This window comes from Apis cerana, linkage group LG12 (genome assembly GCF_029169275.1).
Source record: "Apis cerana isolate GH-2021 linkage group LG12, AcerK_1.0, whole genome shotgun sequence".
In the NCBI taxonomy this organism is placed as follows: Eukaryota; Metazoa; Arthropoda; class Insecta; order Hymenoptera; family Apidae; genus Apis; species Apis cerana.
In genome coordinates, this window is record NC_083863.1 from 3,605,788 (window position 1) to 3,631,578 (window position 25,791).

At 25.5% G+C, this 25,791-nt stretch overlaps 1 protein-coding gene across 15 annotated transcripts in view; it reads left to right on the top strand.

Annotated features, from left to right (window-relative positions):
• LOC108004198 (ankyrin repeat domain-containing protein 50) overlaps nt 1-25,791 on the top strand; it is a 307,200-nt gene that overhangs the window by 205,609 nt on the left and 75,800 nt on the right. For all 15 annotated transcript variants that reach the window (XM_017066936.3, XM_017066937.3, XM_062083374.1 and 12 more), the window contains exon 4: nt 11,468-11,548. The gene's annotated coding sequence lies outside the window, so the exon portion shown is untranslated. The remainder of the gene's footprint in view (nt 1-11,467; nt 11,549-25,791) is intronic.

Here is a 25,791-nt window from a genome sequence, read left to right on the forward strand (position 1 = left end):
ATATGCATTTTTAAAAAAACTATTTGCGAAGAATTTTAAAGGATCAAGGTAAATTAATAATAAAATTTGCTTCAGAAGCTGGGATATAAATATGTGTATGTTTTGTATATTTCATTGGAAAAATGATACTCTAAAGTAGATTTTAGAAACACAAAAATTAGTACACAAAAATATTGATCAAGGGTTATTCGTTAAATTATGAATAATTGAAATTTATGTTATATATATAGTGAAACGGAAAAGACCACCGTTTTTATTTAACGCGAATTTAAATTACTTATAACTTGATAAATAAGTTTTTAACATTTTTATATACTAACTTTTGTTTTGTTATATATATATGTACATTTTTATATACTAACTTTTGTTTTGTTATATATATATGTACAAGAATATTTTGTATAAAATTTTTGTCAATTTTGAGCCAGTAGAATATAGTCACAATTTTAAAAGATTAAAAATATTAAAAAGGAAGCATGTAATATTTGTGAGATATGACAATACATTTGAAATATTTATTATTTTTTTTCAGTTTTTAGACAATTTTCGAATTCCTTGATAGAAAAGATAATTTTGATAAAATCATTGATACTTTTTTAATATTTAAAAAGTAAATCCGTGAAAAGCGATATTAAAATAATTTTTTAATATTCTATTAACATAGCTATACTAAAAATTAAAATTTTTCTTTATAAAAAATAGAGGATATTGTAATTAAAATAATTATGAAATTAATGAAAATTAATCTTTATGAAAATTATAGAAGAAATTGCCTTTATTAGATAAAATATTTTTTCATTTTATAAGATAGACATGTTAAAATATTTAAAGTTCTATACATCTTTATGATAATCTTTAAATAAAATTCAAAAATACATGCGAATTTTATAAAAATAAAAAAAATATATTTTATTATATTTTTATAGAAATGAACGATACATTCATTGGAGACATGGCCAATCTTGATTCGGCGATAAATCGACAATAAATCGATTAATTGTTCCGGTAGTAATGATTTATCCGTGATTTTTTTTTTATTTTCTTTCGATGAATGAAACATTCTGAATGAAAATCTCGCGCAAAATATTGATTTATAAAACTTTTCTTTCTGTGTTTCTTTTTCTTATAGAAAAAAAATATATATATCAAAGACATTCTTTTATTTTTCCTATTATTTTTACTATTATTATTTTATATTTATTCCACAAGTATATCGAAAATATTACACTTAGTGCGGAAGATTATTTCGAAACTTCAAACGATATTTTAAGAGGAATAATTTTTAAACATTAATACTGAGAAAATTACATACACGACTTTCATTTAATATCAATTATAATTAAATATATCAATTTATCGACTGCAAAAATTGATTTGATTAAAGATTACATTCATCATATTCTATGTCTATCAGTATATAGGAAGAGAAAATTAACAATAATTACAGTCAGGTACTAAAATGCAAATACAATAATCCATAATCACGGAGAAAATTAGACACAGTTCAGCTTTCACCACTTGAAAAGATCGTTTAACCAGCCGGATAAGCGGTCAGGTAAATAGATGTCCTATCAGATTGTGTGTCACGAAAGCGTGACACGCGAACACGTTTTTGAATTAACACGTTACATATTCAACAAACCGAATGAATGGCATTGATCGAAAGCTTGGATTAAGATAAGGAAGAGCGCGAAATTATATATGGTTATCCCTGTACTTATTTATTTCGACAAAACGATATGTTCAGGCAATCTTGGTAATAATATCTGAAAAGAAATAAAAATATTTGTATAAAATTATTTCTTCGATTTTCTTAATAATAATATAATTAATTCGCAAATCATTAATTTGTTTCTATATTAATTGCAATATCATTTGAAACGATTATTTTATTATTACGAATGTGTAATAAATATTTCAATTATATATTTATATCTTTTAATATGAATTTAAATTAATAATGGAATTTGTTTCTTAGCTTTCCTTTTTTTATTGATTTAATGAACTCGAAATATGTTGTAAAGAATGTTATTTTGAGCAATTTTTTCCTTTATCCATAAATCATCAACGTCTTAGTTTCCTTAAAATCATTTTCCAAAAACTTTCAGTATTATTATACTGAATTCCGTTTATATGTATACGTTCGCACGTACAATAATATGTAGTAACGATCAGTTTTCACAGATTTTTGTATAAATATTGGTGAAAAAATATATATCATCAGATAATATACATTATATGTATATACATAAATTGCTGATGGATTTGATTGGATTGAATGTAGTTTTTTAAGATTTTAAAACGTATACATGGATACGACAAAAAAAACTTCGATCATTGTAATCGTCCAAAAATTATTTTATATTTTATTTTCGATTGATAATCATACATACTTATAACAATACATATATGTATTCATATACGTTACAAAGACAAAAATCTTCAAATCTATAATCAAATAGATTCGTTATACAATACATATGTTTACCAGTTGAAAATAAAATATAAAATAATTTTTGATTAAAATTACCGTGATCGTAATTTTTTTGTCGTATATATGTATGCATCTACGTCTTAAAGAAAATATTAAAAAAAGATATTTAAATCCATAAGAAGGACTTTCGATAAATTCGATAAGTTCACCCGTTATATGTACATATGGTTAACAGGCGGCCTTAAGTGGCGGTCTAACACATACAGGCGTGTATATATAGATAGAATTCAACGTATAATATCAAAAGCTTTTTGCGAATAACTCGAAAACTAAAGTTAACCATACGTGTAAAGGAAAAGATATTTTGATCAAAATTAAATTCTTTACACTATTTCAAGTTTATTAAAATTGTTGATTATTAATTAAAATAAATGTTTCTTTTTTATATATGCAATGAAATATCTTGTTTTACAAACAATTGCTATTATATATTAATCGTGATTACGTACATTATAGAATGAGTAGAAAGCTGATATTCATATGTTCATTTACCAGTGAGAAAATTATAAAGAGAAATTTATTTCTTTATTTTTTTACTTATTTTCTCTGTTAAATAATAATTACAAGAAAATAATATTTGAAATAATAATATATATTTAATCACTATATTATATTTTAAATATTTTCTATTGATTTGTATTTATCAATATAATTATAAAATAAATTTCTTAAATATTATTTCATTTCGATAATACTATTTCAATACTTATTTTTAATCCTTTTTTTCTTGAAAAACAAAAATAAATTTTTGTTAAAATGCAGAATCGTTTGTTATATTTCGATTATTTTGAAATTAAATTATAAATAGAAAATTACATAAAGATAATATTTATTTTATTTGAATATTTTATTCCTCGTTTGAGTTAATCGAGTTAAATTTTATGTTATAATAAAAAGTCTTTTTAAAATTTCTTTTAACATCTGAATAAATATAAAATTTTTATAAAATTTGATAACTTTTACTATTTTACTTATCTGATATTTTATCTAGAAAATTGCAATTTTTCTAAAAAATTTTTTTAAAAAAGCAAAAAAAAAAACGAAAATATTGAATTTGAAAGTTTTAAAAATACAAAGATAGACGTTTATAGAAAGTTTGAATTTTTTAATTTCTTAATTTTTTGTCTCAAGTTTCGTTCCAAATATCTTATTTTGATCAAAAGTTAAAACGTGTTGACATATTTCACAATATGTCCTCTAATCCTCTTTTCCATTCTTTGTTGAAATTTCATTCTAATATCTTACTTTGATCAAAAATTATTAAGATTGCTGACATATTCAAAAAATATGTTCTTCAACTCTTTTTTTCACCTAATGTTCTTCCTTTAATCTCCTCACTCTTCGAATCTAGTTGAAGTTGAAGTCAAAATTAAAAATCAATCTCTCCACATGGATCTAGCATATCCACATGGAATATGCATATTTCAATAAATCCATTCGGTATAAAAAAAACACAAAATTTTGGTTTAAGATTATTTTAATATTATTTTGAACATCTGATCATTTAGAAATTAAGAAAATCTAAAGCTGTAAATTTGCAATTTTAAATTTTAAATTCGTTTTCCATTAAAAATGGAAATTGTTTTACAGTTTATCTGTATAGTTATCCTTTTCTATGCTATTTTGTTTATCAAACCATGATAAATAAGCAAAAATATCAGGTGGTAGCAGCTAATATATCATTTCACATAATAATCCATCAAGTGGGTGAAAAAAAAAAATGTAGGCGAGACGGTCTTATTGTCACGCGACTTGCAGACGCGTTAAATCCGCTGTTCGTGTCGTGGCTGATGACTGCTTTTATGAATGAACATATACATCTTCCTCCATTTTTCTTGTCTAATATAAGCACCTATCTTATCGCATTTAAAAGTGATTCATTTTTCTGTCTAGAGAAAATTAAATATTCTTTCTAAATTGTATTTTGAAGTAGCATAAAAATTGTCAAGTGTTTGTTAGAATTGTAATAACGACAAAATGCTCATTGAATCGTTATTTCGCTATTTGTTTAATTTTTTTATATTTCATTGATTTTTATATACAGAATGATTTATATTCAAACAGAGGCTGAAATATTTTTGATTATATCGAAGAATATTTTACATAAAATTTTAATAGTTTTGAAAGAGGATATTATTAGATATATACATATTATTCACTTGTTGCAACAAATGATGTAACAATTATAATTTCAAAAATTACTATTTTAGAAAAAACAATTTTAAATATTCTAACAAATTAAAAATGCATAAAAATACACACATATGATTCTACAGATAAAAAATATATGTAACAATGATTTTTTTAACAATTACTATAATAATTATTAAAAAAACTCCTAATTTTGTGTTATTATTGTAACAAGTAAACGATATATACAGTAGTTATTGTTTTTTTGAATTTTTATAAATAAACATGTCGAGGACATTCAAAGATCAATATTATTTTTTTAAATAAAATCATTTATTTAATACATTAATCAGTACATATTATTATTTCCTAAAAAAAATTTTTTAATCCCTTTAATACAATAAATTTTATAAAATTCAAATTAAAATATTTTCTGAAATAATTTTTAAAATTATAATAAATCCTTAATAATTTTTATAATAATGTATCAATTAGTGTATTAACAAATACATGATTTTATTTTAAAAAATTGATTCTTGAATGTTTTTTTACAATCATTTACAAAAATTTCAAATATATCGAAAAAAAATGATCTCCTGAAATTATTATACTTTAAACGATTATATCATATATAAATTCTTAATATATTATTTTTTTATTCAACTGTATATGTTAAAGTAATATATTATGATACAATATATATAATAGGATGCGAGTTTAATAAAAATAACATAACATAATAAAAACGAAGGATTAATAATAATATAATATAATGCATATTCAATAACGAATCGTAAATCTCGAGAGATTGAACTTTTGCCTGATATTTTTGCCTCTTCGATAATCAACAGTTTCAAAAATATTTCAGTTTCCAATTTTAGAAGACTCTCGCTCGACATATGAAATCCGAATATTACGAAAACATGCTTATTAAAACATTTTTATAATTAAGAACATTCTGAAATAAAAAAAAAGAGGAATAAAAACCCAAAAAACGTTAGTAGAAAATTAAAACGAATTGACGTGTAGTAACATGGAATGTCACAGGAAAGGAAGTAATTTACGAAAAAAGCTAAATAGAAAAGTTAAAAAATCGCAGTTTAATATGAAATAGTCTGAGAGTTGAAAGAAAGCAAGTGCAGACATCTATATGACCATATACCTGCTTGTGTATGCTGTCGCGAGATCATTAACGCGCGTATTTCAAATAGTAGCGGTTGTTTATTTGCTGATGTTAGAACGAGCAGAACATTTTTTTCTTTTCTTTTTTTGTCTATACATATATAAAACTTCTCGATGTATACAAGGTGTCTCAGATTTTGATATCTTGATTTTCTTAGTATTATTATTCATAGCGAAAAATGTTTCGTATAAAAGTTGAAGGAAGCGCATTGTGCGTGTTATTAATTCTTCTTTCGTTGGTAAAACGCGTAAAAATCAACTTTATTTTTTTTATGGAATTATTTTTCAATATTCATCACTCGATATTTTTCATGAAAAAAAGTATTAACTTATATTTATGTCTAAAATTAGAAATATTTCAATTCGAATTTTGTAAAATTCGTTGCATGAAGAATAATACTCGAGTTAATACTTTTCTATAGAGAAAATTCAAATTAAAGTAAATTAATAATTTTTAGTATATGAATGTATGAATTAATACTTTTTTTTATAGAGAATTTCAAGTTATTAAAAAAATATATAATTCCATTTATAAAAGAAACAAAGTTAATTTTCATACAATTTTTACAATATCCATTCACGAAAGAATATCAATATAACATCAAAATATACATAATAAAACCTTTGATATCATTCTTCAACTTTTATTCGAAACATTTTTCGCTACGAGTAGTAATAATATTGACTAAAACCAATAATATCAAAAAATGAAACACTCTGTACGGAATACGTTAAATCGCATAATTATAATATACGCAGAAAAAAATTTGTTTCGTTCCGTTTTTTCAACGAGCCCTTCATCATTCCGTAATAAGGAAAAAGAGGAAAAAAGAAGTAATAATCGAGGATACACGGTAAGCAATTATTGAACATGAAGGACGCGAAGAAAAAGAAAGGAAGGAAGGAAGAAAAATGGTAAAATCGAGAAAAAGGAGGCGCGACGGCAGAGCAGACAGATAGAGGATGAGGTTACATTATGCACCTCGAAAGAAACGGTCGATTTATCGAGAAACGTATTCATTAAGGAGGAAAACAGGCACAAGTGTCGCTCGACCTCGTTACAGGTCGTTGCAATTATGTTAGAACACTCTTGTGCATTCTTGAAAATGTTGGAAATTGAAGGAACGAAGTGGAAGAGTTTGAGGAACCTCTATTAAATTCATCTTCGTCCCCGTGAAAAAAAAAAAAGGTCTTGTCTCCCTCGATACAATTTTCGTCGAAGCGTGCATCTATTCGCAGTCACGGCCCGCTGAATTTCAAGTTTCAGTTTCTAAAAGAAGAGAGAAGTGACCCATTTTTTTCAACCGAATCGGATAATATCCGATCCATCCTTTAATAAATAATTCGCGAAATGGGTATTACAAAAGGAAGTGGAATATCTTTTGTATAGTGGTTTAGAGGAAGAAACGAAGAGGAAACTTTCTATTTCTTTCTTAATTCGTATTAACTCTTTGTTTTTAAATCTTGAAAAGGAAAATTCTCTTTTCATCTTATTAGTTTAACTAGCATTTAAATGTTTCTTTATTCGTCGTTATTAATCTGTTTACCAGATTGTTTACGTTGAAAAAAAGAAGGAATAAATGATAAAGAAACAAAGAATTATTAATAAAATTAGCTTTCAAGTTGTTATGTCATTGTAATTATTATATTAATATTATGAAAGAATGCTTTTTCTCTCTCGTTAAATTAAAATGCTATGATAAACGAATATTCGCTACAACGAATGCGAATAATTAAACACAATTTAAATACATTAAATTAAATTTGTATTATTTTTAGCATATTTTTTTTATGTATATATTCTTATTCTTTTTTTTATTTATTATTACATTTATTATTTTATCTTTTGTATAAGATATTCGATAATTGTATATTCATATAATATCATAATATATCAATCATAATGAGTGGATATTATAATGAACGAGATTTTAAAATGATTTACACAGTTTGTTACATGATACTTCATATATATTTGTATCTGTATATGTGAATCGTATCAAAAGATCACATTGTATCTGAGAAACATAAAATGAAACATATAACAAAATATCTATTTCCTTTTGTAAATAAATAGAGATAATCTGATAAAATGTTTTCTAATAATATTCTAATAATTAGTAGAATACTTGTTTTTATTTCTATATTGCAAAATTATTGCAAATATAAAATTTTTTTGATATATTAATAATTATTTTGAATGTTTAATAATATAACTTGGAAAAAGATACTTAATAGAAAGTATACCAATGAATTTTTCTAGAATATTTCGTATTATGAATTTATAATATAAATGTAGGATAATAGGACAAAGATAGGACTTGAATTTGAAAAATTCCAATGTATATATATATATATGAGTAGAATTCACTATTGCCATTATCATGCCAATTATATATATATCACTTAATATATTTATAATTAATATATTCATAGATATATAATTTAGCATAATTATAACAATGATTAAAAAATCATTGGAAACATGCTATAAAAATTCTTTATAAATAACAGATATGAGAAATTTTATTAATCTGAATATAATATATTATAATTTGCTCAATGCTTTTTATCTTATATTTTTTATACAATAAAAACAAGCAAACAGTATTCATCTTTTTCATTTCATCTTAAAAATCGTATATAAAGCAAAGTATTAACTGCTTTTTATTCTAGTATGAAAATTCTCTTTTATCTTTCTAAAATTAATTTATTCCATACTTATATTACATCTTTATTGTGACAAATAAAGTTTCATCAAAGTTATTCGAATAGAAATTTATTCATCAAATTTCCAAACCAAATTCACCAATTCATCGATTCAAATTCAAAAATAGCTTTTCAAAGCTATAAATAAGCTTTTCAAACATCTATAAATAAATAACGAATTGTCAAAGAGATTGTCACGAGACAAATCATCGAAATCGATTCTGAGCTTACTCTCTTAAAAGCACGAACGAATTGGCAAAATAACTTTCACAAGACAAATTCATTCTGCGTTTCATACTTCAAATCAAATGCTAAATCTAAAAGAAACGAAGAAATCAAGAGTTTAAGATATTGCTTTGAATGCAATATGTCGTTTGCAAGTACACTCGGCGGCTGCGTCTTGGCAGAAGAATAATAAGCCGTGGAAAGGTGCAAAAGGAGAAAATGGGGGCAGATGATGGACCTCCTTACGGCTGGCTCTCTCTCTCGAGATAAGTGGTTAGCAGTCGAGAAACGGTTTCGATTAGCCAGCTCGTTGAACTCTCTCGTGGTTCGACGTGGCGACGATCGACATCGAAGGTCCTACGAGGATTCTATCCTGTCTTTCTTTTCCACTTTCTCTCTCTCTCTCTCTCTCTCTCTCTCTCTCTCTCTCTCTCTCTCTCTCTCTCTCTCTCTCTCTCTCTCTCTGTTCGTCTCTTTCTATTCTTTTCCCCCTCTGAGGCCACGAACTTTCTATATCGCGTTTGGCTGCAGGTGATCTATGATGACGTGAATTGTTCAATGCTGAAATTGGAGGCAATTGTTTCGTTGAGAGAACGATCTGGATTCTTTTGGCTGAAATTGAGTTTCGATTATTTTCTCCATTTAATCCTTTTCTTCTTCGTTTCTTTCTTCATTTTTCGTTACGTTTTTATAAGAAGATTGTTAAGTTAATGATTGGATAACACATATAACATATTAATACATATTATGTTATTGCAAGCTATTGTATAGATAGAAGGAGACACTTTTGTTTGGAATAAAATTGTAAAAAAATTAAATAACCGTTAAATCTCTTTTTACGTTTGCATTTTGTTTTATTTAATTGGTTGATTTGTAAATCATATATTGATCGATTGGTATTGAATAAAATAGATAATATTGATATTAATTTTATAATTATATAACTTCTTTAAGCATGACAATATCGTTGATTTTAAATAACATAAATATCTCAATCTTACTATACTAATAATTTTATTAATGCAACAAGAAAAAAATGAAATTAGGCAAATGATAATGATATTTGTTTTTGCTACATACATGATAGCATCGTAAAATCTCTAATGTATTAGTCAGAAAATCATTTTGAATATTTTTGTAAAAGAAACTCACTATAATTAAAAAATAAGGCCAGATAAAAAAGCCAGATAATTAAAAAACAAGGCCAAAAAATTCTCGATACATAATTATCACATGACCATCCGCAAATAGATAATATCCTAACCATTTTTTTTTAGATATTTTCATGATAAAAATATTAACTTTAAAACTTATGAAATTTGTTTATGAAATATCATATCTATTTTCCTATATATCTTATTTATGAATGTGACAAAAGTATCGCAAATTTAATTTATTCAATTATTATTAAAAAAAAATATCTGATATTTTATATTATTATTCTTGAAGAAATATCTGATAAGGACATTATAGAAAGATTCAATATTTTTAAAATAATTATAATATTCCATTTAATATCTTCTATTCATGCCACTTTTTATTTATATTTAAATTTGGGCCTAAAAGTAATAATTATTTAAAAAATTTTCATAAAAAAATCATTAACAAAGATTTATTTTTTATTTAGTTATAAATTAAAAATAACAATCGTAAAATATGTAGATAAAAAAATAAAATAAAATTTTTCGAAAAAATTTTTATATGATTAAAAAATATCTAAAAGAAATGAAGAAGAAAAAGATTAAATGGAGAAAATAATCGAAACTCAATTTTAGAAAGAATCCAGATCGTTCTCTCAACGAAACAATTGCCTCCAATTTCAGCAGTGAACGATTCACGTCATCATAGATCATCTGCAGCCAAACGCGATATAGAAAATTCGTGGCCTCAGAGGGAGAAAAGATTTTAAAACATGTTAATATGAAAATAATGATTTTTGGTGACGAAAATTTTATTATTTGTCAATAACCATTATTAATAAAAAGAATTATATTTTAATTGTATATAATAGTTACTGATAATAAAAATATTATTTTGCTTGTATTCAATCAATCAAATTTTCATTTATATTTTATTATTATAAACTAATTTTTGTTTAAATTAGTAATAATCAATTAAATAAAAATACGGAAAAAAGATTTATCTAAATATAAAATATATCAACATATTACACGAATAGAAATTATATATAATTTATTATAAAATTTGTTGAATAATTACAATCAAAATATATTTATTTTCATTATCGATAATTATTTTGTATGAAATATAATTTTCCTCATTGGTAACTATGCATTATTGATGATTGAAATATAATTGAAATATAATTTCTCTTTTCGATTAATTACAATCGTTATTTATAACAAAAAAAACTTTTAATTGAAAAAATAATTGTTATCTCTTAACTTTTTTTTCTTTATTATTATAATTGTTATTATTGATTTATATTGATTTTAATAAGAGGAAAAAAGATAAAGATTAAAAGTAATAAGATAAATTTGAATATTTTTATATATTCGAAAATTTAAAGAAAGTTAAAAAACTGCTGCCAAATCAACCATCCAACGACCATCCATCCAAGTTTTAAAACAACATACATTTCTTTACAACTTTTTCACACATTTCTTTACAACTTTTCTCTTCACACATTTCTTCGCGGAAACATCGTTCAAACTGTTGCACGTGTAATATTTTTTCTTTAAATGGTATCTTCTCGTTTGTTTTTAGAAACCGGAAAGAGGAGAAGACGGAGAGAAACCAAAAGGAAAAGTGGAAATTCGACCAAGAGAACAGGTGTACCGACGGAGGGTAAGTCGTGCAACGGAGCGTGCATTTTAAGAAATTTTTCAAACGAAAGTTTTCCTTCTTCTCCTTCTATCCTTTTTTATTTCTCTCGTATCCATCGAACAAGGACAATTCTAACAAACTCAAACGGAATTTCGCTTATGACATACTTTTTCACCGAACCTACGTGTTTGCCGACGGCTTATCCTTCCCCGCCGTCCATCTTCTGTAAACATGTCATCTACGAATCCACTGACGCGGTTATGCACCCTTTTTTGGTTGCATAATGCGTTACTTTATCCCTGAATTTTGCCATCGTTTCACGGTCAATAATTTAAAAATTTTTTTCTCTTTTATTGTGAAATATATGTAATATAAATATTCTTTTAAATTTATTATTTTTAAGGAATCGATAAAAATTTATTAACGAAAAATAAAATCGTGTTAGCTTTCTATATTGTATATCATAAAAAATCTAAATTATTTTTTCTTTAATTATGAGAAAAATTTGCCTCGAATTTTTTAGATTTAGCGTACAAAAGATATAATGATCTTTTATATCGATTTTTTGATTTTTTAAATATATTTCTAAATAAGTTCTTTATCTTTTTAATTTTTCTTTTTATTTTATATAATTCTATACAATATTTTTATTAATTTTATATTATAAATTTTTAAAATAATTTAAAAATTAATAAGTTAATTTTTTAAAATAAATATATAAAAAAATATTTACATTATGAATTAATTAATTATTAAAAATTGAATAAGATGAATAGAAACAAACATTATTTTCTGAAATTAAAAATTAAATTAATAAAAAAAATATATAAAATCAATGAAAATAATTTTTAAATATAGTTTACGATATTTTAAAAATTTGATTAATTTTAATAACTTAAATATCAGTATGAAAAGAAACTTTCGTTGATTATTAAAAATCGTGAAAATAAAAAAGAATTTTGTTTACTTTTCGCTTCACCTTAATATATATTCAAGTAAATTATCTAAGATTATAAATTATTTTTGAAATTATGTCGAAAAAAGTTTTACACAAATTAAAGTTACGAAACAAAGATAATTTATAAATGAAATTTTACTAAATATAATCATTTTTAATATAATCGATTGCACTTTATTAATTCCTTCAATGAAATATTAATTATTTATATTAAAAAATCATTAATTCAGAAAATATTTTAATTTGAATAAAATTTGATTACAAAAAACAAGGAATGTAAATTGACGAGTATCGTTTTGTATATTTCTTATCTTTTAATTAATAAGTTTTATAAAATTTATAAAATATATTTTTTAAACTAACTTAATTTTCAACACAATTCATCCATTAAGATTTTTATACAAAAAACAAATTTAATCTATACATGAATAATATAATTCAAGAATCATGATTTTAGGACAAACATTTTAAATATTCTATCTAAAAATCAAAATATTAAATTGCAAATATTAATTTAAAAATATATCAACACAATTCTTAATTAATAAAATATACAATAAATACAAATAATGATTTTTTCAATATCAATAATTCAAAAATTTCAAAATTTAAATCGTTATTGTAACAAATAAATAATATTCTCTACATTCATTATTTACAAAAAAAAATGGATCACAATCGATCGAATTACAAACAATTTCGAAAATAAATTTTAATTTCCAATCTGGAATAAATCATTCTATATACATTTTTCACTTACATAAAGGTGAAAATGCATCTCTTATACATATAAAAAAAAAAAATAAATAAATAAATTTTCACAAAACGTATCACGTCCACAATACCTCATAAATCGTAACGTCTTCGCGCCAGATACTACGTTCTAATCGAATCAGATCGGCGAATAAACAATCCCCCGTAGAGATTGGTTCGTTATTCATGCGCAGAACGTGCAACGTAAGCGATTCTTGAATCATTGAAATCAGCAAAAGGTGGAATATACGATCGCTTCGCAAGCATCCACCGTGTGATCCATCGCACTCCATCGTCGAACGTGCGAGATACGAGCCGGTGTGCCGTCCTCGTGTCATCTTTATTCCGGTGGCTTGGTCGACAGCCACTGTATCTGAGCCTCGGCATCTAATAATAAACGGGTCGAGCATTGTTGGAAAATGGGTCGAACGCGACGGCATCTACCGATGTATCGAACGCGCATGTACGAAGTACGCCACGTGGCTGTGTGCGTGCGAGAGATGCAGACTGTTTGCATAATACCGTGCCACCCCATCCTTCGAGAGCTGTCCGAGCTGTGACACGTGACGGAGCGAATGAATGCTTGCAGGAATCGGCACAGTTTCCAACTTAGAATGGGAGAGGAAGACGCGAGAATTATAGGTCGTTTGTGTCTATATAAGTGTGTATGTGTGTATATATAAGATGCTGATAATTTCTTTATCGGAGAGGTAATATTTAATATATTTGTGATAAATATATATGGAGCATTTTTTCTTCTTTCTTTCTTTTATTGTGAAAATTAGTGTGTTATATATTTATACTTGTATGGTATATTTGTAGGTTAGTGAAAAAGTGTTGATTTTATATTTTTGTAAAAATGTGTTAATATTGGTACTATAGTAAATAATTTAATTGAACTTTAATTCTTTTAAAAGAACTTTAACACAACAGAAATTTTTGTATCAGAAATTATTCGAATTTTTTAATATATCTTAAATAAGATTATGTACTTCTTGTATGTGTATCACATATGTGTATATGTATAATTTGATACATATACTAGCATTAAGTATAAGTTTATTTTTGAATGTGAATATAATTAACATATATATTACAAAGAAGATAAAAATATCGTTAACAATTAAAAATGTTATCAAAAAATAATCTGATTTTAAGAAATTAATAAAATTATGCAGAAGAAAAGTGAAGAAAAAATAATAATGAAGTTATTTGTTCAAAATGATTTAAACATGTACAAGAAAGTTTATTATATAAAAATAAATTAATAACTTTAAATAATTTTTTTACTTTGCAATCCTTTTATAATTTTTATTTATTAATTAGAATTAGAAAGTATGTCTCAAAATCAACTGAAAAAAGATAATTTATTGTAAGTTGTTAATTAGAATTTAGCAATTATAATTCCAATGTATTAAAATTCCATTATTTATATGACAATTTCTATTTTTTAATGACTAATAACTCTATGTGCTAATAGTAATAGTTAATAATATAATTTTATGTTTATGTATATTCTAATATTTGCATAATTTATCAAACTTTGATTTCCCCACAATAAATTCTGAAATTCTAATTCAAATGGTATATTCTGTCATTTCAATTAATTGAAAACAATATATTATGTTCTTTCAACTTCTCATTATTCCAGATTCTTAGTTGATGGAATTTCAATTTCCTTCTAATAACTTATTATCTACTATCTACTATATTGAACTTATTATATTACTGCCACACTATTATAATTAATTAAAATCATTTATGTTAGTATTCAACTTCTCTCTACTCCAAATTGTTAATTTATAATTTTCAATTTTATCATAGTTATTATATAATTAAACTTGCTGTAATACATTATACTCCCTATGCTTCCCATATTATTTCAAAATCAAGTATTTCAAATTCTCAATTCATAAAATCTTAATTTTACAATGTATAACTTTATTATATATATAAATAAACTTGTAAATTTCATAATATTATGTGATTTCAATACATAGTAATACTTCTCTTTAATTTTCTTTTTACATATTCATCAAATTTCAATTTACCCAATATACTTATAGATGATTTTGATTTCTTTACTACGTAATATAGAAAAATTTTTATTTTCAATTATATATATTTTGAAAAATACCAATTTTTTAAAATAAATACGATTATATAATAATCATTGCCAGCAACAATACTCATTTTTTAAATTTATTACAAAAACTTATTTATTAATAGTACTTATATATTCTCAATAAATAAGTTTATTAGAATATAATTGAATAATATTGATTTTTTTTCGAAAAAATAAATATTTTTTTGATTTTAAAATTTTTTAGATTTAAAATGCAATTAACGCAATTTTAATATAATTCTTTTATTTATTGAAAAATCAATATTAATTATCGCTAAATTGCGAAAATTAATGTTATTGCGGAAGTATTATATATTATAAGTGATACAATGAATATGCAGAAAATATGACGTATAATACATATATATAGAATAAATTTAATAGATATGCATACTAGAAAATTAGGAAATTATTTATTAATAAAATATATAAAAAAATAATTATTATATTATTAAATTATTGAATCTATAATTGCAACATATAAAAATCAATATATAAATATTAAAAGCTTTAAAACAATGTTTACAATTATACTAAACTCTATTAAAATTTTTAATTGTTAAACTTTTAAAATAAACTTTTAATATATTATCATTAAATTATTGTATTATATAAAGTAATTTAATTGAAAAATTTTATTACAATTTTATTTTTCAAATTATACTTTCTATTTTATTACAAATTATTCCAAAAATACATTAAGATGAACATTATTTCAAAGAAGATATAATCATATATTTTTTAATATATCAATTGTTGCAGTTTTTTAATCTATATAAAAATGTATAAAGTTATATATAAAATTAATATATTTTTTATAAAATTTATTGAAAAGTAAGAAAAAATATAATTTTTTGCATTAATATTTTCTTTCATACGGTAATGGATATCCTAAATGGATATTTAATTTATTGTCAATGATATGAAAAATATCAGAAAAGATTGACTTGAAAAAATACATGTAATAATAAATAAAAATTTGCTTATTTTAAGAATAACCATCGATAATTCAATCAAGAATTTCACTTATATTTGAAAAAATTTCACATTTTATTTACTCAAAACAAAATAAAAAAAATATTTACTATTTTTCGCATAAAAGCATCTTCTACTTTCCTTCTTATATCATCAATTATACAACACCCGGTATATAATCACACAACTTCCGCATCCCACTTATCGTGAAATATATACATTGCACGTATATTGTATAATCTCAACTATATAATCCCACTCAATTCATATTATTTCCTCAAGATTAGATCTTAAATACAAAAAAAAAAAAAAAATATCAAGCTCCGATCGATATACGACATACACTCAGAATATACTGGACATAATATAAATAAATCATGCAAACTAGAATAAGATATATCATCCAACGACGAAATACATTTCCATCTCAAATTTTTTCAAAACCTGCAATTACATCTTCCACAATCCACATCTCAACTCCACACACATTATGCAATCTCGATTATCGTCCATGATATCCCACTCCATTTTCACCCCCGAATTCCAACCCCCAAGGAACCATGTTCCTACTCCTCTCTCACGGTCCTTCCACCCTCGAAACAAGATCACCTCGACCATGACGACCGTGGGAGGGAGAAGAACACCCTGGAGCCCTCGACTAACCGTTGAAAGCCACAAATCTAAATGTCGCGCGTGGGCGACGCGATAAATTTTAGGAACGACGGGGAGGTGGGCTAAAGATCGGTCAGCTCCGTTCCGATAATACAGGGGTGGGAACCACCGCAAATCCAACTCTCCTGTGAAACTGGCGCGATAAATCCACGTTTATCTGTCCAACAAGGGTTAATCAGTCGCGGAAGACGGTGAAATAGGACGGCCGCTTCTCTCTCGCGTTTGAGCGAGTTTAATAACTTCATTCCCGATTAAAAACAACGAGACGGGCTGAATAATCCGCGACAAAGGGAGAAAAATAATAAGAACGGAGAAATAGTGGTGTAATGGTGGTGTAGTTGATAGATACAAATGGAACGTTGGGAAGAAATAAATTTTCGACGTAATTGTTTCCTTTCCTTTTTCCGTTTTTCTTTGGGAAGGAAAGAGATCTATCGTATGGAACTGAAACATTCGAGAAATCACGATAATAGTCGTAAACTGTATCTAAGAAAATTTCTCTGTTTCTTTTGCGAGATAAAAAGATTTGATTAATCCTGTTATTTTTGGAAATATTTAATGAAGAAATTTATAATAAAATAATTGTTAACAAATATAATGATGTCTTTTATAACCGAGGCCTTTTAGAGATATTAAGATTTATTATTAAATTTCTTAGTAAAATAGCGAGTGCTTAAATAACTTCAAGGATAATGCAAGGATCATTCGATGATAAATAATGAGGATGCAATAAAAAAATACTTATGAGAAACGCCTCGAATGATGAATTACCATTATTTCAAGCATTCCTTATAACATCTTTTTAACACATCTTTTTTTTTATCTCCTTATTATCGAATGTTTTTGCATATTTTCTAAATACTCGTTATTTTATGCAAAGATTACAAATAGAAAATTATAGCACGTCATTTAAAAGTTTCCTTTTTATATACAAATTTCCGATACAAATTTTCTAAATACACTATTTCCATTATGAATAAGTAAAATATTCATAGAGATGAAAATTATCGATTCACTTTGTAGATAGAGGAAAGTAGAGAGAAAGGGTTTGAAACATCTGTTACAAACTCTGTTGTTTTCTTGAGTTAAATTTCGGTCGCAGAATTTGAAACCATGCCCGGACTCTCTGTGCTCCATGGACCTCTGGCCTCGTTCATCACTGCATAAGTTACGTGAAACACAGTTGGTCAGATACTCCTCGCCTTTTCTCTCTTTCTCTTTCTCTCTCACTTTCGTGTTTCTCTGTAGGCACACGAATCTCGACGAGCAAGAAAATTGCTTTTTAGTAACTTTGGTAACTGTACAAGCGATATAATCCCCCGAAGACGCAATCTGTGTCGCCTGTGTAACTGGCAGCTGCGAAACACTTGCCACGTATCACTACGTGACCATCATTCTCCCGTTAATGGAAGAGGAGGAAAGCCACGTTATTTATTTCTCGTCTATTTGGAGAAAAATCGTTGCCCGATTCGTGATCGACTCGTGGAGAAAACGTGTTACGTGTTATCTTTTCATGAGATTTTATAGGGACGTGATGTTATATAGACAAAAACGTGTTAGTACGTGTATCGAAAGTTGATTCAACGTGATACTTGTTCTTCTATGAAATTTTTTACAAAAATGTCGAATCGAATAATAAATATATTAAAATTAAAATTATATGGAATTTAATAATATGGATGTTATTTTGTTTCGATTTTAAAATTTGAAATGCAAAAACGTTCGCTAAGCTATTATTATTGTACGAATATTATTGTGCCTTTAATGTCATTTTCAAAGTTTTTTTTAAATACTTTTATTGAAAAACAAAATATTGAAATAAATATTTTTGTCCGATTTATTTTTAATTTTTATTTTATTCTAATTTTTATTATTTCCCATATAATAAATATATCTTTTCTCATTTTTTTTATAAATGAAATGTTAATGAAATGTTGAAATATTATAACACCAAATATTATGTACTACACTTTTTCATCAGAAAATGATAAATAAATTATTTTTTAAATGAAAAGTTTCTCGTGGAAAATGCAGTAATTGATCGCATCGAAGAGAGAAATTTCAGTACACTATTGTGACAATAATAAAAGCAAAATTGATTTAAATTTAATTATTATTGGATCGTGTGAAAGAAAGAAAAACAAAAATATTTCTAAAATTTATTTCTAAATTAATTAAATTTAAATACATCTTATTACTTAATTATTTCTTTAAAATTAACTATTTAAAATTATTAAAATGTTATTTTTAAATATTTATAAATATATTACATTTTCCATTTATATTAATAGAAAGCATAGTATTTTATTTCTTAAGCTTCGTTGGGCAATTTTTAAATTTTTTGACAATTCTACAGAAAAATCACATCAAATGATTTTAAAAAATTAAAAAAAAAATATCTTCGACATTTAATTGGAATAAATAAATTGATATCCCCTTGATATCCACAAAATTTATTTTAAAAATTATTTCGATTTAATTAATTATAATTAATTATGCATAAAAATAAATTAAAGGCACAATAATCCGTACAAATATAAGACTGTTAATATATTCATGAGATAATCAATAATGCAAACTTTAATTGCTTATAATTAAAGTTAATAACTTAATAAATAAATGTCAATTGACATTTTTATATACCTTTTGTTTTGGTCTCTAGAATTAACTTTCTAAACGTGTCCCACAAATATATTAATATCTTGCATATGAATAGTTTATAAATAACTTAATAAACCTAGTAACCTAAATAAGCTATATGTTACAATCTACATATATATATACTATCATATAATTCAAAAAATTTCCAAAAATATTTTTCTCCGATTTGTTGAACAAAACTATCACAATTTTTCCAGACAAATCCATCAATATTTACTCATAATTTTTCAAACAATAATTCTAAATTAGTATTATGACGTAAGAGAGAGAGAGAGAGAATGAAATAATAAATCTAAACAACTTTAAATATAACATTACGTATGTACATAACTAATAAATAAAATCACGAAATTCCAATCAAAATCGTCCCGACCATACCACAATTTTTCAAACAAACGTCAAACAGATCCAAACCAAAGCACTGATTTACTAATAATTTTCAAACAATATATCCCTCGAAAAATAAGTGTTTTGATGCAAAAAACGGAATGAAAAATTTCTTGAAAATCGGAGGCAAGGAATTTATTTCCTTGTTTTATGCTATTTAGCCACGAATGGAACCAGACCGAAGCAATTTTATCTCAGGTGAACGCAAACTGATATAGGGGAAGCTTTGTGTCCCGGTGAGCCGCGATACCGTTTGTCCTTCCTTCTTCCCGCCGACCCCGAAACCCTTCCTGTCTGCCCCAACCACCCCCGCCACACCTTTCCAACCCTTGCTGGGATTAACAACGACGCGACCACTAATGAAACAGGCTGGTCAGATTAAGCCGCGGTTAACGACACACCTTGGACACCTTCCCCGGCATCTTCTTCTTCCTTTCCGTTTCCGTTGTTTCGCGGTCGTTTGTTAGTTCGTTGTTGGTCTACCGTATTTTAGATTATTCATTATGCGATTTTCTTTTCACGCGAGATGTCATTGTTTGATTTTGTACGAATGGTATTTGATTCAATCGATGTTGAAAGAGTTTTCTTTTCATGCGAGATATTGTTTGATTTTGTATAAAGGATATTCGGAAGGATTTAATTTAATCGATGTTGAAAGAATTTTCAATTATACATATTTCAATTTTGTAAAGTATTTAAATGAAATTTATTTGAAAGTATGTTTGACTGGTTGCAATGGTAACAATGGTAAATTTGGTAAATAATGCAAGAAAAGATTTCGATAAAGTAAATTGTTCTTTGTTCCATCATTATGCGATTTTCTTTTCACGCGAGATGTCGTTGTTTCATTTTGTATGAATGGTATTCGATGGAAAGATTTGATTTAATCGATGTTTTAAAAGAGTTTTCAATAGGTATTTCGATTTTAATGGAATTTATTTGAAAGTATATTTTATTGATTAAAATAGTTGCAATAGATCTTTGATGACTTGTATTTAAATGGCAAGTCTGATTCGAATGAAAAGATTGAGAAAGTTCTTATATTATGTAGAAATAGTCTATTTCTAACAAGTACGTGTATACTGGAAAATTTATGTGATTTGTTATGCCTTTGTGAGAATGCTTGAAATGTAGTGATATATTACAAAAATTTTCGAGCAATAAAATATTATCGATCGTTTATGTGAATATAGAATTATTTAATCAGGAAATTACGACAAGAAAAATTAATGAACTTGTTTATCTCATATAAGAACGGGATTAATTCTAACAATAAGTTTCACGTAAATAATAAATTCCATTATCTGAACTATCTCTACAATCAAGAGAGAAATACCAAACGAATTTCATCATGACTCCTTACTATATGAAGAAATAATTCGCAATTTAAGGAATCATTTCTCCATAAAATCGATCTGAGTCAGAGGACATAAAAGAGACTAATAAAAGAGTTCTAGAAACTAATAAAAAAGTTAGTAATCGAAGATTAAAGTCAAACAATTAGATTTATGTATTTTAAATAATTGTTCAATTTCCAGAAACTATTTTATAATTGCTCCAACTTTCTACTAATTCTCTTATTAATCATTAGAATTGGCCTATGGCTAATATTTGTGAAGAGACGATTTCTTTTTCTGTGATTTATTCCCAATATATATTCACGAATATTATTGATCAATTTATTATACTTTTTATTATATTCATTTGCTCACTATTTGCAAAAATATCTACACTACAAATGAATATATAGTTTAAGAGTTGTTGCAGTGCAAATCCAGTCTTACAAAAAAAATGCCAAAAAAATATCTCAACTTCAAATTTGTCAATGAAATATAAATAAAATTATTTCTTAAAATATATTGAATTTTACACGTAAATATTGTTATGTACAAATATTTGTCATAAACAGCCACTTTATAGCTTTGTGTGTTGTATTTTTTTCTAGCTTAATTGCAACAATTCATTGAAAAATAATAATCTATAATCAAAATTATATTTTAATAAATCATTATTGATTGAAATAGATAAAAATGCGGTCTCTTTGTAATTATAATGATAACAAATAACGAATAATATTAATACTATTTATTTTATAATTAATAATTATTTATATTTTAAAATGTCAATTTTAATGCATTTTGAATTTGACATTTTTTTCTATCATATTTTAGAATACTGCATTCTATTCTTTATCATTGAATTAAAATTTTTTCCAAGTTTTATAATTATTATAAAATTCGTTTGTACTAATAAGAAATGGAGAATGTCAAAAAGTGCGTTTCATATTATTATATATTTGAAATTATAAGTAAAAATTGAAAATGATATAAAATTAAACAAAAAATAAAATAATATTTTATTTCGTTCTTCAAAAACAAAAAAGATATATAAATTGTGACATAATATTGAAAAATATTCATTTTGCAAGAAATTAAAATTAAACATTCTCTTTCATCCTAACTCTATAACTCTATAATTTTAATAGCATATCAACCATAGTATATCAGAAATGTGATTCTTTCTCATGATCTCTGCCTCGCTACATACCAATGTCTACACATTTAATCAATAGAACTATGCACAAAAAAATAGATGCAGAATAATGAATACCCATAGATCACAAAGAAAAACAAAAATGAATTTTATTTCGTTATTTTTGTAAATAATTTCAAATCTTTTTACGAGATTTCAAGATATGGATATGGATATAGATATATAGCAATAATGAAAATTCTATATTTGTGGCAATCGATAGGAGAACGGATCGTTTAGAATAAGAATAATAAAAATGCTCGATCTTTTATTATTCGCCTATAATCGCGCATGATTCGATTAGTTTAAAATAAGATTCTTAAAAACAGGATATTAATTTTAAAATCGAAAGGATATTGATGATTAATCTTTGATCTTGTTGGATTATTTCCGTTTTATTTCGGATATTAACATAAGCATCGCTTATGATCGTCGTTTCTTAGGAGTTTATTGGTTTATTTATAGGTAGTCGTTATGTGATTTGGAAATTTGCATATTAAGATGTGCTATCAATTCAGCATACAAATATATATTGCATCTGGTAAAGGAGATTTGTCACATAATAGAGTATTTTTTATATTTATATTACTTGAATAATTTTCAGCTAACGTTGAATTCCAATTTTGCAATTATTTTCATATAGAATTGTCTATAAGTATAATATAAACGTATGTAAATGTGCTTTGCCACATAATAGAATATTTATATTAATCCTATTATGCACTTTTGAATTTCAATTGTAATAAAATTTTATATTTATCATCCATAATTTTAGTATGATGCTATTTATAACTTATAAAAAGTGTTAAATTTTAAAATTCTATAATTTTATTTATAGTTATTTTATTTATATATAATATATTCGTCGAAAAGAGATGAAAAGCAAATTAAAACTCGAGAATCTTCTACTTTTCGATACCTTTGAATTTTATTTTGATCAACGTTCAAAGGATAATAATATCTTTAAAAGTTTGAAAAATTTAAAAGATTATATAAAGATATCTTTCTTTTTCTTGCTTTTTTCTTGCTTTTTGGATCATTTTGGTACAAAATATAATTTTATTTTATTTTATTCTTTTACTTTCAAAATCAACGAAATCAATAAACTCGAAAAATTTATTACAATTATTTATTAAAATTAAAAAAAAAAAGAATTCGAAAATATTAAAATTTTCAATTGAATTTCTTAATATTAAAATCTCTTATCTTACAAATTTAACGAAAACTATTGGAATAAAGAAATGTCAAAATGAAATTGTAAAGAGAAAATATAAATCGTCTAATTACTAATACATCCATATTATATTTTCTCTTGATATCAAACACAATCATCTGTCAAATAACGACCATTTTCGTAAAACAAAATTAAAAAAAGCCTGAAAATAATAACCAATGCAAGCCAAGCCAAACAATGTCAGACCTTCCATAACTCACCCTTCTAAAAATATCCACGGTTCCTTCAACAAAAACATTCGACCAAAAAACCATCGTTCATAATATACATTTGACAACAATATTTACACTCATCGTCCTTTCATCCTTTCATAAAAAAAACTTCGAACAATCATTTTAACGTCCACCCTATGCTGTTCGATTCTCTGCAACAGTAGCCAACATAATAACCAGAGAACGTCGCGTCGACTGGAACTCGGTAATTAGTGACCATTTTTCCTGTTGAAACGCGGTATATAATTCGAAAGGCGTGCATCTCGAACTCGTCTGCAATTCACCACTCTGCTCCTCCTCTATCCACGAAAAGAAAGAAAGGAAGAGAGAAAGAGAGAGAGAGAATATATTCGGTTTATAAAGCGGCCGGTTTGAAGAAAGGGGAGGGGATGAAAGAGAAAGGGGATAAAAGGAGCGAGGGAGGGGGTTGTTTATTCTGTGCAAATGCGGCAGGATCGTTTCTCTTCGAGCGGTGCAGAATGGGATACTAATTCGAGCGGACGAGGTTGGTTTGGGTTGGATGGATGGAGGTGGCGTGAAAAGGGCTGCGGACGCGACTTTTGCGAAATCACACGGTCGCGGAGGGATTCCATTGGTTGTTCGCGTTGGTCCGCTTCGAGGGTATTCAAGTTTGCAACGTCCTCGAGGGGTAGTGGGTAATTTGTTGCTTCGGGCCGAGGACAAGAGGTGAAAAGAGCTTTTCTTTTTGTGAACCCTTCGTGCGGCAGATTTTAATACCAAAGCGAGAGTATTGATGCGTGGTACTGCGGATGACAGATCGGGGGTGCATCTTGTGTAGAGGTAATCCTTTTCTCTCTCTCTCTCTCTCTCTCTCTCTCTCTCTCTCTCTCTCTCTCTCTCTTTTAGGATGAAGAATTGTTTGAGGAACAGAAGAGAATAATGAGAAATGGATGAATTTTTAAAACAACCGATATAAGTTTATTAATTTGTGATAAGATTTTAAGAGGATGATTAATAAAAAAAAATCAGAGTAAGAGATTGTTGATTTAGCACCTGTTATAAATGACAGCATATGCGAAATAATATATTTAAATATATGAATCAATAAATAACTTATCTTCTTTATATAAGATATATTATATAAAGATATTTGTTTTATGATACCAAATTGCATGAGAAATATTTTTTATATTATCACAATTGAAAAAAATGATTATTTTCAAGTGCACCTCGATTATTAAGAACTATTAAAAATTGATATTATATAATAATGTTAAAATATTTTTGGATAAAATAATTTATCTAGAGATGAAACTCAAAAATTTTTCATACAATATCCTGCAATTTAATTATAATATTGAAATTTATCCCATTAATATGTTATCCATAATTAATAAAATTAGTGTTCTTTGCATATACATACATGTATACACTATCCATATTTATTTTTATATTTTTATTTACAGTTAACTTATATAAAACGACGATTCTAATTTTATGTAATTAAAAACAAGTACATATAATAATATTTCAAAAAATACAAAATGATCAAATGCTGAATTAAATGCAATATACACAGTACACAAATCTCATGTAAAAAAATTCTTACTGTTGTACGAAAATTATCCTCAAATGTACATTATAAAGAATGAATTCATATTTTTAGAAATCACAGAGAGAGAGAGAGAGAGAGAGAGAGACATAGACTCGATTTCTCTAAAACCACAATCGGAACAATCTCAAATGAAACCGCAGCAATGTTAGCTACGACACTGCGACTAATATAGTATATAT